At 40.3% G+C, this 13,382-nt stretch overlaps 2 long non-coding RNA genes across 2 annotated transcripts in view; one reads left to right on the top strand and one right to left on the bottom strand.

Annotated features, from left to right (window-relative positions):
• Positions 1-13,382, bottom strand: part of LOC121670745 — a 230,032-nt gene that overhangs the window by 64,683 nt on the left and 151,967 nt on the right. The window lies entirely within an intron of this gene.
• The window catches only part of LOC121670746, a 13,842-nt gene continuing 9,402 nt past the window's right edge, over positions 8,943-13,382 (top strand). Inside the window, exon 1 of the long non-coding RNA XR_006018241.1 lies at positions 8,943-9,281. This is a non-coding gene — a long non-coding RNA (uncharacterized LOC121670746). The remainder of the gene's footprint in view (positions 9,282-13,382) is intronic.

The raw sequence follows: 13,382 nt of genomic DNA, 5'->3' as shown, positions 1-13,382 counted from the left end.
TTCATGCAGTTGATTCATTAAGCTTTGTGACTCAATGCTGCATCCCAAATTCAAAGTTTGATATATACAATTTAATCTTTGGTCATTCTTTATTAAGATGTGCTTTGAATGAGCAGTTTTCCCCCAACACATGGATTGGGCCAACTCCCTAATTAAATGCTGCAGCCTGTGGATAAGCTGGAAACCTCACTGTGACACAATCCTCCTGCCTTTCACCTGCTTTCTTAATACTTATCAACTCATTCGTGCCATTCTTCTCATCTTTATTTGATGCTGACGACAAAATAAAGTTAAAAGACACCTGCTGGTTAGATAGATTTTACACTGAACATGCTTATACAGGCCTTTAGGAAAACTAGATTCTGGCATCCTAAGAGGATCACATGATTAAGATCTGAAGATTGAGAAGAGAATTGGTTCAGTACCAGTTTCTCATTCTCATTACAATTGTTCTCCAGAGAAATGAGCAATTTTTCACCATTGTTTTCTTGACACAACAGTCTTTGTTGAATTTTAGTGGGGTTTTTTTTTGCCATCTTTCTTTCTTTATCCCTTTTCCTTTTCTTCTTCCTTCCAAACCTCCCTATGTACACCACAGTTGTTTAATTTTTGTTATGGAAATGATTAAAGTTTTATTTTGTTTCGGTTTGTTTCTTTTATCTCCCAGGAGTTTTTTAGGGTTCTAGTCACTCTGTAAATGAATGTAAAAATGCTTTTGTCAGATTAGCTAGCATATTAACTGGTAAAATGCTTGTTATTTTACTCTGATGTTACATTCACAACAGGATAACAGTTTTGATCCTGTTATGCAAAAATCTGCATTATAAATTAGAAGGCATATTTCACACTTTTTTATCTTGGGCAGCTTCCTAATGCAGTCATTTGGTGCTAGGATGAAAAAATGGAGATAAGGCAATTTCCATTAGCTCAGCTCATGTTAGATTCAGTAGGCTCAGGCCACACGTGGTGACACCTTACTCATATGATCAGAATTTGGGTGATGTCTAACAACTCAAGAAATGCTGAGCTTCACAAACCCTATGCATAAAACCTGCCAGTGGAATGCAAAATATCTTGGGCTGAAGGGATTTTTGTAAGTTTGGTTGGGTTTTTTTTTTTAAAGAAAAAAATGTCTTCAGCTAAACAAACTTATAATTATTAGTTACAGTGAGATCCTATTCGTTAGAGGTCCTGGCAATCTCAGAAACATCTTTCAACTGCAGCCTAATGTTTCATAGTTAAAGGCAGTTTTTCAAGAGGAGAACATCTTTTCCTTTTTTCTGTTATTTATAAAGTTTCTAAGAAAACCTGAAATTAGTCAGACAAACTGCTTATGGAATTCCATTTTTATTTTTTCTAACAATATTAGCACTGCAAAGCTTCTCTAATTTTGCAGGTTTATAGATCATTATTATTAACAGTGCTGAGTTCATAAATCAGTGCCTGCTAAAGAAGTTTAAGATCACAGGTGAGTATCACAGGTGATTTAACTGTGCAAGTTTTAAAAGGTCTCTGAGTGAGAACCACCTTAAGAAGATATCCAATTTGCTTTCAGAAAAATATCTTATATCAACATACCCAGTACAATCTGATAGGACACAACAGGAATCATCCATCAACATGACAAGTTCAAAAGGGATGCTCCTATAAACTACACACACAGAGGAAGGGAGGTGTCTCCAGTGAGACAAGAGCAGGTTTTGGGAGGTTATGTTCAAAATGTTCACCCTGCACTCTCCTTTCCCAAAAAATAAAATGGACAGAAAAAAGCATTTCAACTCTTGAATTATTTTTGTTCTGTGTTTTATCACAATGAGCAGTAGATTCCCATGTTCACTTTCCATCTTTTTACCTCTCTGTCTCTGCCAAACTTGAGTCTGTTGCCCTATACACAACATTTTCAGCTCTGCTTTTGCACCTGAGCCTCAAAGGCTCAGGTCCTGCTGTGGGACTCAAACTTCCAGCCTCTGTGTTGATTCACATATATATTAAAAAATATATCATATTTTGAATTCCTGTGGCCTAAAGCAGTGCAAAGAGAATTCTCCTCTGTGTTTAAGGGAAGGACTGTAAGAGCCATACAGGCCTGTTTGTCATAGAAACTGGAATGGTTTGGATTAGAAGGGACCTTAAAGCTCATCCCATTCCACCCCTGCCATGGGCAGGGACACCTCCCACTATCCCAGGGTGCTCCAAGCCTTGTCCAACCCGGCCTTGGACACTGCCAGGGATCCAGGGGCAGCCACAGCTGCTCTGGACACCGTGTGCCAGGGCCTCCCCACTCTCACAGGGAAGAATTTCTTCCATAGATCCAACCTAAACCCCCTCTCTGTCAGCTTAAATCCATTTCACATTACCCTATCACTCCATGCCCACATTTTCCAGAAAAAAACCCATGCGAGTACAGGAGAATGGTTTGGGAGGGGTGGACTTGAAGAGGGGAACAGACAGTCTGTAAGACTGTGGGGTAGGGGTGTGAAGAAGGGTCGGTAGCCATAAAAGCAGATTTTTATCACTTTTACCAATGCATTTGCATGCACACACCACACAGACTAAGTTGTTCCTGTAGGAACAGGCACAGAAGTCCCCAGTCCCAGCTCCTGGTGTTGGAGTGGCCACTGCTGCCCTGCCCAGGCACAGCTCCTCAACAAGGGTACGTTCACCTAAGAGCCCAGCCAGAAAAAGCCTCGATAGAGCTCCTTCTCCTCCCTGTCTCTGAGCCTCCCTACCCTCACCCAGTGGAAAGACCCCAAATTACTGTGCTGGGATTTAAATCAAGGCTTTTACACCCTGCCTGCAGTGTCCCAGCTACACACACAGAAATTAATTGGTAAGAAGGGGGGAAAAACCCCCAAAATTTAAAACATTTCAAACAGCATAGCATGAACCCATTATCAAATATGCACTCTGTCCTGAGACAGAGTCAAAACACACAACACTCTCTTTTCTCTTGACCTTGCAAAATCTTGCCATAGCCATTACAAGCTCCAGCCAATTTTTTTCTTTTTTCTTTTTTTTTTTTTCTGTAGAAATGGAATTTACAGATTACAAAAATGGTTTGCTCAAGTCATCACCATCCCTTTGAACTCTGAGGCCATTTGAATTTGATCCTGACCAGGCTGACCATAAACCATTCTGTCTGGATAATAGAGGAAATGGAACAGTTTGTCTTGAGGAACCTTATAATAAACTGGAGCTCAGTAGTTATGAATTAAAACTAAAATAGCTAAAAAAAAAAAAATTATCATATGTATCCGTGTGTGTGCTTTACATATGTGTACATACACTCACATAAATACACACTCCACCTGATGCCAACAGAAGTGAATGAGTGAAGAGCACTGGCAATGTTAAGATTATTTTTTAAATTAACAAACTTCATCTACTTGTTCATGATATTTTTATCCTATTAATAAAATATTGTTCATTTAGATGAGCTTGATAAATAAAACCCTCTAAATCTTCTGTTCACAATTCACTATAATCTATGAACAAACTCTGTGCAGTAGTCACAAATAATAAAGCTCCAAAGTATATTTTATTTGGATTTTAAAGTTTTGCAGTGTATTTTTCACAAAATCATTGAAGAGTGCATCTTTCATCCCAAACAAGAAACGTGGAGTCAGGTCCATTAAAGCACCCAAAAATCTGAGTTTGGGGATAGATTCAGATGCCTAAGCCTAAACTTTGGTCCTTGGATGCAGAGGTGGCTTCTCAACACAGCTTTAGCAAGATGAAGTTGTGAATTCAGAGGCAGAGAGTTTGAAAAATTGGGTATGATCTGGTTTAAGGGCTCAGGGCTGTGCACTGAGTGCCTGAAGGATGAGTAGAACTGGGCTAGGACTCTTTCAGTCAGTATTTCCCATCTTGTTTACCTGCAGACAGATCATTTTTCAGCAGAATGACGATTTCAGCCTTTTGGAAGCTTTGATTTTTTCATATGTACGTGCTGTACGAGGAGCTGGGCAGAGATTGTGGCCCCTTGGTGGCCAAATCCCTAAATTCAGCGATATTTCAGCCAGCCATGGCTAACAGGACAAATTTCAACCTTTTGAGACAGTTAAGGTTAAAAGGAGTCCTGAGGACAAGAGCTGGGAGAAACCAGGTGGAGCCAAGTGAGCAAAGTTAAACCCTTCACATCCTGCAGGGCTAATTGTGAAAAATGTCGAGTGGCATCATTTGCCAAAGAGAGATTTTTAAGCCTTTCCAGCTCTCCAACTTGCTGCACATCAGAGGAAATTAAAAGCAAATAAAAAACAATCACCAAAACTGTGTGTGTCCCAAAGCAGAGAGCCAGAGTCCACCAAAAACAGTGATCCATCAAAGGAGACGACTGCTAACCAAAGGCACAGTCAGAGGCTCCCAGGCAGCTCTCAGCCCACTGCTGTTTCCCATATTTCCCAGTAACCACAGAGTTCCTGGAGCTTGGGTACAGCACACAGAAATGCCCAGTGGCTGCACAGCACATTGTAAAACATCTTGGTTTAGTCCCTGCTTGGAGGTGATGATGAGAATAGAAGAACTGAGTCACTGAAGCCTAGAGAGAAGAGCTGGAACAACCAAAAACTTGGGTGATTTGGGGTTGGTTTTCTTTCTTCTGCAAGAAATAACCTGATTTTTCTCTGCTGTCATTCATTGCCCAGCGTCATTCAAGCCCTGCATACATGTGACCACGAGTTTATGAATGAAAAAATATCTGAATCCGAAGGATTGCACAAAATTAACAGATGATCAATGTCTGAAAATTTGGGCAGGGTGTGCATTATTCATTAATTGCCTTTTTATTTGATTATTCACCAAGAACTATTAATTATTTCCCTCTTTAAAAAAGCTTCAATGATCTAATCAAGAAGAGAGGGGGTAAATATCATATGTCCTAGGAGACCAATAGTGTACACTAAAAACCAAGGTTGAATTGGAAATAGTCAAAATGGAAAACAAGTGAACACCTACAGCTACTGCTTGTGAAGCATCTAAAAATATCTGGGCATTCACAAAAATCAGGAATGGTTCCCAAATATAAAAAGTGTTTACCAGAAAATGGTGCATAATGAGAAATTTAACCAGCTTTAATTCAGCAGTGATCCAAGGAGTTCTCTGATTCAGAAAATGGCAATTTGAGCAAAGAGATGTTTGAAGACTGAGCAAGACTATTTTGACAAGGAGTATCAGGAAAGGAGCAGAATTTAGTATAAACTTAATCTTAGAATTTCAGAAATCTCAGCTGTCCTGAGTCCTGGGTTTCTGGGAATGAGACAAGGGGAGAGATGCGTTTCTGATAGAGGGAAAAGGTGGTTTCTGAGGCATCCAGAAGCTGATTCTAATCCTCACTTTAATTAAAAGGGAGCAAGTTCTTCACACTGCATCTGCTAGGCTTCCCTGGCACGACCAGCTGCTCCTCCTTCCGACTTCCATCAGCACAAGGATTCTCCCAGTGCCAAGAGGAGACCAAGGGGGAGGGCGAGAGGCAGGGAAAGGACTGTTTTCATTCCAAACTGAAGCTTTTTATAAACTTCAAATATTGCAACTTTTTCCTTCAGCTCCTCAGAAACAATCTCACTCCGAGCGTCTGCACATAACCACAATTCACAGCATTCCATAAAACCTCATTTCCAGACCTCTAAACAGGGTTGGCTTTTTTTTTTTTTAAGTTAACAGAACTAAGCCTAACATGTCTAACGATACAAAATCTCATGAAAAACCAATACTGTTGCAACACACGATTTGAATTTTCTTGCAGACAATACTTACCAGGTAGCTAACAACATTCTATGCTGGGAAATAACAACAAAACTTTCCTAAAGTTAAAAAAAAAAATCCCAGCTATAATCTTCTATAATTCAGTACAGAAGACATTGGACCAAGGAAATTCTCCTTGGCAAACTAAGCTGTGATTAAAGGTAGTCACTGGTACTTGTGATCATTTCCTAACCTTGAGATTGAACTGTCCTCCAAGCTGAGTTTTTTGGTAACCTAGTAGTTTATGGTTAGGACAAATCTTGATAGCAATCCAAAGTCTTCCTGAAACACACAAGTGGCTCACTTTCCCTAGCAGAAAATTGAATTCAGATACAAGTTTTCTGTCAGACCTCTACAGAAACAAAATGCATCGTGAAAATCTACACACGGGACTAAGATGATTGTCACACACACACACAATAGCAAAGAGGTTGCTCCATAAAAAATATTTTCTCCCCAAATTGCAGTCCACTTAATATTAAAAGATTGGCAAAGGACCATAATATTCTAGCATTTCTAGAATCAAGCATCTTTACTTTTCCAACATTTATAACTTCTTCTTAATTGGCCAGAAATCCTCTTCCTTTCACTGACAAACACTGTCACTCTTCCCTGCAAATTATCACGACAAGATACCAGCACAGGCACAGAAATCCTCTCTGTTCCTAACCACAGTGACAATGTTTCATGGAAAAGTGAAAGTATTTTACTTGCCTGCCCCTTCCCCTGCCCAAAACCACCCCAAACCAGCACTTCCTTATGGCAGCCAGATCAAAAGGATTTTTTTATCATTGATAAAATCATCGTTCTACAGGACATGGCTGATATGAAGACATGAGAGCTCCCCAACAGATTTCCCGTGGAGTCCTGATCCCTCCTTGGTGAACAAACAGGGATTGCGTATGTTCAGTGTCTCCCTGTGCCAGGGTGATGGGGGGTGTTAGACACCGTGCCTCTGCTCAGATCTGCTGTCAGATGGACTTCCACAGGACAAAGGGAAACATCTCCCATGGCAGAAGTTGGTGGAAGACCTAAAGCAGCAGAGCTGACAAGGTAAAACACGCCTTCACAATGCTTACAGAAAAACATAATTTAAGATTGCTTTAAGAAGTCTATTTAATGTCACTTTATATCTAATTAATCTAACACAGATTTTGTCACTGTTTTCTATTCTCACACAAATTCCTCTTTTTGCTCCCCTATTGTCTCTTTATGTAAGCCATGTCTCCCAGGCAGGGATAGGAACATCACGTGGAGCTGCAAGAGGCAGGCCAGGTGAAATGAAGAGTCAGACTGCACACTGCATCCCACTAATTCACATTCAATTTCCCAGAGCACATTAAAGAAGAGCAGAGTCAGAGCAGGGCTCTTGGTGCCTCCCAGCAGAGGCTCTTCCCCACAGAGGGGTAATTGGCATCAGTCTCTCTCTGCTTACTCTCATATTAAAAGTAATAAATGTGTCAGAGCTTCTTCACTCACCGTGCCAAGGACAAGAGCAAAATCTAAAAGGATTTAAAGGTCTTACTTAACATCACGGTCATCTTTGTGTTTTCCTGTCCAGATGATGGAGGGAAACACGTTTTTTTTTCTGCAGGGTAGGAGATGTGATAAGTTTTTTGTGGGAGTGAATTGAGTTTGAGTTTGCAGAAGTAGCCTACAAGCAAAAAAATAGTGTCATAATGTTCAGCCAAAAAAACCCAAACAACCCTCACCAAAAAACACACCCCAAAAAAAGCTAAACACCCACCCCCCACCAGTGTGGGAAAAAAAATTTAAAAAACAGAAAAAAATCCGTCATACAGAAAGAAACTTTCTTGAAAAGAAGCCTTGCTAAGAAATGATGTCCAGCCTCAGTGGAAAGAGGTGTCTTTTCCTCCAGAAGAATGGGAAGTTGATGTTTTCCCCCAGTTGATTTTCTCCACATGGTGACCTGGACCCTGTGGCTCAGGGAGGGAAGGCTGGTGAATAAATCTCGATGTGCTTCAAGATCCAAGCAGAGACATCAGAAGAGACACTGACCTCACACCTCAGTGACAGGAATGTAGTAAAAAGAGGGAGAGTGACTTTTTCCAGAGGCAGATAGTGACAGGTCAGGGGGATGATTTTAAACTAAAAAAGAGATTTGGATTTGGAATTAGAGAGAAGTTCTTCACTCAGAAGAGTTCTGAGGCTCTGGCACAGGTTGTCCAGAGAAGCTGTTGCTTGAAAGTGTCCAAGGCCAGGCTGGATGGATCTTGGAGCACCCTGGGATAGTGGAAGGTGTCCCTGCCCATGGCAGGGGCTGGAACGAGATGGGCTTTATGGTCCCTTCCACCCAAACCACTCTGGAATTCCATGATTTTAGGAGATGCACTTTTTTGGAGAACAACTTGCTTGACCATTACCTGGCACTCTTGGTCTTTTCATCCCAAATTCACAGAAGCTAAACTCCTAAAAAAAGTTTTACATTTTCTGCCTGGTAAAATCTCAATACAGTTACAGCACATGCTGAAAATGAAGGACAACTTGAGCAGGACAGGGCAAACCACAGCAGCTGAGGGGTCTGAGGTGGCACCCAAGGTGGAATGTGCTGGCAGCCAGGCTGCAGTTGAGCCTCCCAGCCTCATCTTGCTTTGCCTGAATCCTGGGATGCTCCAGTTTTGCCTTTGCCAGCTGAGGAGCACCTCAGCCCTTGCTGCATCACAGCTTTTGGCTCATTCCCAGCTGGTGGCTGCTGTGATTATTCCACACGCCACGACCGGCAAACGCGAACTGTTTTACATCCCCTCTGCTTCCCCTGCCTTGTGCTAAATGCAATTTCTGGTCCCTGTGGAAGCAACAGCAACTGCCTACACAGTGAACACTGTCATGAATCAAGACCTGGGTAACAAAGAAGTCCTCACCTCTCCTGAACCACTCTCAAACCAGGTATAAGGTACAGTATAAAGCATCGACACAAAAATCTCCATGACAAAAGAAACTTCCCACACAGCACCTCTTTCTGTGGGCCCAGCTCCCCATTGACTCCCCTGCCCAAGAGAGCACCGTGCCCCAAGCACCAGCCCCTAATTTCTGGCTGCACAGAATTCCTTCCCAGATGCACATATCAAACCTCTCCAGAACAGCCCCTGCCAGTGCATGGCTCTGTATCTAACCCCTCTCCAACCCTTTCATTTCTGCAGAATGATGAATGTACAGAAGATGCCGAATTTCCCCTTTGGTTTAACAACCCTACCCCTGCCTGTTGCTGCAGTGCTGGAAGAGCTGATGTGCTCCATCCCTGCAGTGTGCTCCTGTTAGCCAGAGAAATAACAATAATTTACACCCAACTCACACACTTTTTCGGTATTTCTGCGAGCAATCCAGAGGCGACAGGAACAAATTGATGGAGACAGAAATGGGAGAATCCCACCCTGTCAGAAGATGAATGAGCTGAGCTTGCATGATGTGAACCATGGCTGACAGAAGTGAGGGGGAATCAAAGAGTGAGCAACTTTTGACAACACACGCTTCACAGCTCTGACCACTGAGGATCTACATGATTATCTCCAGACAAAATAACTGTGAGTAAAAGGCTTACATACACTTAAATTAAACACAGCAGGGTTTTAGTAATCTCTGTTTGCATTTTACTTTCTGTTAAGAAGAAAATTGCTTGGACTGGGAACATTTCATTTAATGGCATTTTTAGTTACCTTTTGTACTTCTAATGCCATAGTCTAAATTCACCCCAAATTACCCAGGAAGGCAAAAGAAACTTTTGTCCTTTATTTTTAATTGCCGTAGCTTCCTTACCAATTTTACTAAATTAAATGTGTTTTAAAACATCACCGTATTTGAAACCTAATTATCCCAATCTCTGAATGAAGAATAGCTAACAATACAAACCCCATTTATGTAATTTATTTTGCAAAGGAAAATAAATGGAATGCAGTTGCAGTAATGATATACATGTTTGCAATTCCACCCTGCTTTCTTCTCTTCCCCACAACAACTTAGGAAAGCTGCATCTCTTTTTTTTTTTTTTTTTTTTAAACAGATGCTTTAAAAGCATCTCTGCTGTGGCATTTGTTGTATCTGTAGAATGAGGGAAACTCTGCATAATGTCATGTTCTCTCTAAGTGGCATGAAGGGCTTTTGTTTTGCGTGGTGGGTTGGTTTTTTGTTGGGTTTTTTTTTTCTGTTGTAGCTGGTCATGAATGAGGATTATGGCCTGTCGCCCACAATAAGTCATGAATGAAGATCATGGCTGGTAATTGTGATGTGTAAAATAAAAAGAGTGGGAGATGCAGGGCTGAGATGCTCTGGGTGTTCAATCATTATTCAACGCTCCCCAGCCAAGTGGAGCTTAATCTTTTCAGACCACCTAGTCCTGAGAACTTAAATTTGGGTTTTGTTGGATAAGCCACCATTTACTCGCTGCATTTATCAATTACTTGCTGACTTCCCATTACTTCCAGCTGTATTAAGCTCTATCCCAGAGGAGAAAATTGCTCCCAACTGATGATCCCAGTGGTTAAAAGCAGGAACACAAGCAATCCTCACCCAAACAAATAAAACATGGAGAAAAGCATTATTAGAAGACTTCACTACTAGAGCAAGCAAAGAAAACTACTGGCATTTTGCACAGCAATCTTTCTCATCAGTCAAGAGAGTTTTGCTCAAATTTTCTTTTAGGCTCATAAAAAAATTCTCAGGATTTAATACAAAAAATAAAGGGCTATTTAAAAAAAAAAATAGTAATTTATAAAGGCAGTATAAATACCGTGAATTCAGTTCATATTTCCACTGCTTTGTTAGGAAGATGCCTTCAAGCTCAGTAGCCTGCTCACTGTGAGTAAACACTGGGACATATGTGGTCAAACAATCCAAAATACTTGCTGAAGATTACTTTTACAAACAAGCCTGGGAAATTTGCTTTGCTGTTTTCTGTTGGGTCGTGTTATTTGCTCTCGGCGAGTGTTCAGATGGGCCCTGACTGGTTTATTCGGACAAATATTTGCAAGACCTTTTAAGTTTGGCCTAAACGTTTATTTGTTCAAAAAAAATCATATGAGGAAGGACTTTGTTATTCTTCATTCACTTGCCAGCCTTGTTATTGCTCATTTTTAAAGCAGTCAAACATCCAGTAAGAGAATGGAGACAATGCCCATGTGATTCTGATGACAAACTGTGTATTATAAACAATGACTGTAAAAACGATCAGTGCTTGAATGAGGCCAACACTTGTTTGCATAAACCATCCAGTAAATATTTAGAAATAACAAATACTTTCCTAGAAATCAGAATTGCTGTGTGAGCAAATCGCCAGCAAGAAAGAACACAAAACTTGTGTAATGTTTTGTTTGCCATGAAAAAATTGTACCACTTGTGTGCCACAATATTTCAAACAGAAAAACTGAACTCAAGCATTTCCTTATATCCCTTCCAGCACAAGTGGTTATTAGCAGCACTTCTAGCTAAGGATACTCCTTGGGATTCTTTAAAAGATACTTCTTAAATTAGGTAAATCACACAGCTATTGAGACTTGCTCTTGGGAAGCCCGAAATTCAAATTTTTGTCGTGTTTTTGGTTTTTTTCTTTTCTTTTTCAAAAGTGTTTCCTTCCTTGTGCACATGTGCTACTCCTGCTACTTGCTCATATTTCTACATCAATTTTATCCTAGAAAAATCTTTAAACATCAGTTTTAAAATTTAATTTTATTATTTCTAGGGGAAAGAAATAGCATTAAAATATTTAACACGTGGCCAGTGGATAGAAGGAAAATAAACACATCAGCTGAGGTATTCCAGCTTTCTTGGTGTCCCTTTATAGTCTCAAAAAGGGCAAAAATATCAACATCTACTTCCTGAAACATAATAATGGTGACCAAAGTGTAACTTTAAAATGAGTTTGCCCATTAGCTGGGAAGCATTTATTTATGCAGTGCTGAGAAGAGCTGGAGCTGAAAATATCCTTTCAGGTTCACAGACATTAAAGCACATTATTAGGAGCTGCGGCACACCAACACACAGGTATCACCCAATTTCATTACTACCTGGTTAATTAACCTGCTTAAAGTGTGAAAGCTGGCACCTTGTCATTACAATCCATGGGAATAACTAATGAGAAGCCATGAAATAATTTGTTTCTCAATTAAAAACCCTGAAAGAAGAGGTTTTGTCTCATTATTCCTCTTTCCTGTTATCACCTACGCAAAGCCAAGAAGATTTTGTAAAACTTAAATGCCTAAAAAAAAAAATACTCTCTGTAACCTCTCAGGAAACACTTCACAGATCTTTAATAAAATGTGGTGTTATCCAACACCAATAAGCAAGCCAAGGAGTTTTCAGGGAAAACGCGTTCAGGAGACAGCAGGAATGTGAATATGAGTCCTTTAATTTAATAGGATTTATTTGCTATTCTTTTTTAGCGTATCTAGAGGTCAGAGAGATGAAAAAGACACACTTGAGTTATCAATCAAGAATAAATTCCAGGATAAATAGGGACCTTGTTTTCTATTAACAAATAGCATGCAAATAAGTAATATTTGTTTATAACTGTAGTCATTTAGGATTAACAATTTATGGAAAAATGAACCTCAGTTTCAGAAGAAAGTTGTTATGAGAATGGCTTATTAATTTTCATTAGTTTTGCCATATTTGCCACTTTGGGAAATGTTCATCTTAATTTAGAGATAAAGGAGCAGGTTCAGGAAAGGTTTAAACACCTAAATATCACATGAGGTGTTCGAGTCTGAAGTTTGGGTTCTCAGAATGACTTCTCAAAAAAATCCACTATTAAACAGCAAAAGAGTCGCTGGGCTGCTCTGCATCCAGTGTGGCTAAGTTGAAAAAAAAATATATATATGGAAAATGAGATGCTGAGGGCATTAGGGATTCCAAGCAGCAAGTCACACCCCCGGGGGGATTGGGATGTGAAATTCTCTGTAGATATCCACACCACCGACAGCAGGATGGGCAAGGGTGTTCCCCTGAGCAGCAGATGGGCATTAATGAGATAAACTGGGAGAGCAGTTCTCAAGATTAAACTTGTGGCACTAGGAGGAAACGAGAGAAAAAAGTAAGAAATCTGAGGCGGTTTTCTTTTTTTAATAAGAGATGTGGAAGGAATGAGGATCCTGAAGAAGAGGGGAGGGTGGCTATTATGGGCATCAGAAGGGAAAATTTAAAGCTGTAATTGAAAGCATTAGATGCAGGTTTAGGAAAAAAAGAGTTGTCCCAAACTGAGATACATTGAGAAATAACAGCAAATGGTCTTGGGAATTGTCTGGTGTTGTGGGAAAGAAAAAAAGGAAAGAAATAAAAGATAATCCTCCCACTACAGATTTTCCTTTCTTGTTAGTGTCAGTAGGTTTAATTTTTGAGAAGAAACTTGGGAATGGGCTGAGTGTAGTACCTTCCTGAGGCAAGATCCCTCCTTTCTTGTTTTGCTCCCTCCATCCCTGCAGACTCAGATGCTGCCCCACTGAGAGCTCCAGGCTGGCACGAGGACCCTCCCAACCCTGGCATCCCACTGGAAACATCCCTGCCTGGCTCCAGTCCTGCCACTTCGTTGTAACCTCAGAATAAAAGCTGAAAGCAAAGAGCAGAGGCAGAGCAGTTTCCTGATACTTGTTCCTAAAAAAAAAAAAAAAAAAAAAAAAAAAAAAAAAAAAAAAAAA

This window comes from Corvus kubaryi, unplaced genomic scaffold (genome assembly GCF_017639235.1).
Source record: "Corvus kubaryi isolate FWS band 111438036 unplaced genomic scaffold, C.kubaryi_AGA036_p1.0 37396, whole genome shotgun sequence".
In the NCBI taxonomy this organism is placed as follows: domain Eukaryota; kingdom Metazoa; phylum Chordata; class Aves; order Passeriformes; family Corvidae; genus Corvus; species Corvus kubaryi.
This window is presented reverse-complemented; position numbering and strand designations above follow the sequence as displayed.